Source organism: Lacerta agilis, chromosome 9, assembly GCF_009819535.1.
Source record: "Lacerta agilis isolate rLacAgi1 chromosome 9, rLacAgi1.pri, whole genome shotgun sequence".
NCBI classification, from domain to species: domain Eukaryota; kingdom Metazoa; phylum Chordata; class Lepidosauria; order Squamata; family Lacertidae; genus Lacerta; species Lacerta agilis.
This window is the reverse complement of record NC_046320.1, coordinates 35,132,731-35,135,130: the sequence shown is the minus strand read 5'-3', so window position 1 is coordinate 35,135,130 and position 2,400 is coordinate 35,132,731. Positions and strand designations below refer to the sequence as shown.

The window sequence follows — 2,400 nt, the reverse complement described above, 5'->3', positions numbered from 1 at the left end:
AGGATTTTGGAGTATGAAGGAAGAACAAGATGCTGGTTTTTAATGGCGGCGGGGGGGACGACGGGGACGGGGGGGACCTATGAGCATGAGCAGTAGTTTAGAATTTATTTATTTTCTCAATTTTTTAAAAAAGATAAAAGTATTTATTTTTGCTATTTTACTAAATTTGTTTTAGAAATAAAGCAAAATAATTTTGTGGCTTTGTTGCTGGTTTAACATGCTTGACTTGTGACATCGTTATGACATCACGTGATTGATAGATAGCCACCCTGACCTGTCATACTTGACCTGCAGGAGATGGGGGAAGAAAAGGATCCAGCCCACCAGCCAGATCTACTTCCCTACTCCTGCTTTAGGAATAGAGGTGAGATGCACAGTCAAACTTACTTAATGAGTCAGTCAACGTGTCCACGTGCTCATCAAACAAGTCACCAGAAGGGCATTGTTTTTCTATTGATCATACAGTCTCTGTCCCACAGCTGCAGAACAGCTACAGCAAATGTTCTGTAACCCTCATTTAGAAAGAATAATAGCTTTGGGTTTCTGCTCAGGCTGTCAATCTATAACAAATTTCTAAGATAAAAGGCAAACTTATTACCCATGCTGACCTGGCTGACATTAGCATTATGAACATCAGCTGCCTTTATTAGAAATGTTAATAAAGTCTTATTTGTTGTTTCTGTGCATACCATGAAATGTTCAAGAGACCATCAATTTGTGTTTATTATTTGGTGCCATTGCTGTTTTTCCAATTCCTCTTTTTTATTTCTGTTTGTTTACCTTCTAAAGTGCTGGGTTTAATTTGTTCTTAGTTCCTTTCCTCAGGGATGAAGTTTATCATAGCTTATTTCAGGCACACGAAGAAGAAAAAAAATGAAGCACTTCTCTCACACACACCAGCTTGCAGAGGTTGCAAGGACACATGTTCAAGTGGAATGCCTGTCTCAGATTTGGATCAGGTAAATAATCTTGAGGCAATGAGGACATAAACAGTGTACAAAAGATGCTCAGGAACCAAGGGTTGGATTCTGTTAAATGAAGCATACTGTTAATCAGTACAGTCCAGCAAATACCAATGGTCCAGACTACAAACACTTAAAAAAAAATATCTACCCATGCCTCTTCTCTCTTTCCCCAGGTTATGACAGACGAAGCCAGAGGTTGTAATCAACTGGGGGCAGAAATCAATTCAGAAAAAATTGAAGGGAGGAAAGAGGCCCAGCAATTGTGTGCCTGTGAACTCTCCAATCTGGAGTAAAGATTAAACAGAGATAACTGGAGATTAATGAAGGTAGCATTGTGCCAAAAATGTCTCCTGCATTCTCCCCACCAACCACTCTGCATCAGATGGTAAACAAATGTATTGCATTTTAAAAGTATCAAAGAGGAGGGGGAAATTCAGTGAAATTCTCATGAGTAGAGAATTTGTGGGTGTCCTTTCTTTCATTTTACAATTCATCCCACTACTCTGCAGCCTTCACAGGTGCCCCCATGGCAATCAAAGCAGAGGGAAAGACATCATGAGTTAACTTCTCTCACAGGGATTTTTTTTTTTCAGATCAGGAAGTCTGGACAGCCAAGAAAGCTACAGTGTGCTAGAGAAGTATTTACTAGAAAGAAAGAAAACACATACACCACTTTTACCCACCTCACATCATTAAGGCAAGTACAAAACTCAGGACCCGAAGAATGAGGCACGAAAATGGAAGCCCCTTTGGCCAAGGAAGAAAACTTCTAAGAAACTGGAGGACAGATTTCATAACAGTCCTAGAAGAAGATGGGTTTTGCAAGTAGTAGCTGACTGAATTTTCTATTATGTTTTTCTGTTGGAAGCCACCCAGAGTGGCTGGGCCAACCCAGTCAGATGGGCGGGGTACAAATAAATTACTACTACTACTACTACTACTACTACATATGTGTGCAGATCATCCTCGTTTATGGTTCATGGAGTACTGCAGACAATTGTCTCTGCCTCTTGAACCATGATTTTGCATCTGCTCGTGTTCATTTGTACCTGACTTAAGAAGGTGGGCTTGGAGTTTTAGGAAGAGAAACAGGTCTTTGTTCCGGCCATGCCTGCCCTGTACAACTTATCAACAGAAGCATAACATAATACTGTTGCAAATCCATGTAGTGATTACTGCCCATGAAAAACAGAGAGAGAAAGAGAGGTAAAAAAAATAGTATCAACTAAACTGAAGAACAATCCTGAATCCTATTCAGCTTTCCCATTCCCCTAAGCTGCATTTTTTTTAATCACTGCCCTTAGAAATAGAGAATGTTTAACATGAATTTGTTGCCACGGTAGGAGTTACAATAATGGCAAAGCTTACAAAGTGTAAAGCTGAAGTTCCAGGAAACAGGCAGATTTGGACTAACTTGTGTTGTCAGTAATTGCCA

At 40.0% G+C, this 2,400-nt stretch overlaps 1 long non-coding RNA gene across 1 annotated transcript; it reads left to right on the top strand.

Moving 5' to 3' along the window:
* Positions 1–309: 309 nt before the first annotated feature.
* On the top strand, positions 310–1,219 carry LOC117052681. Its single transcript, XR_004427307.1, has 3 exons — positions 310–364; positions 813–959; positions 1,139–1,219. It is a non-coding gene; the product is annotated as an uncharacterized LOC117052681 (long non-coding RNA).
* The last annotated feature ends 1,181 nt before the right edge of the window (positions 1,220–2,400 follow it).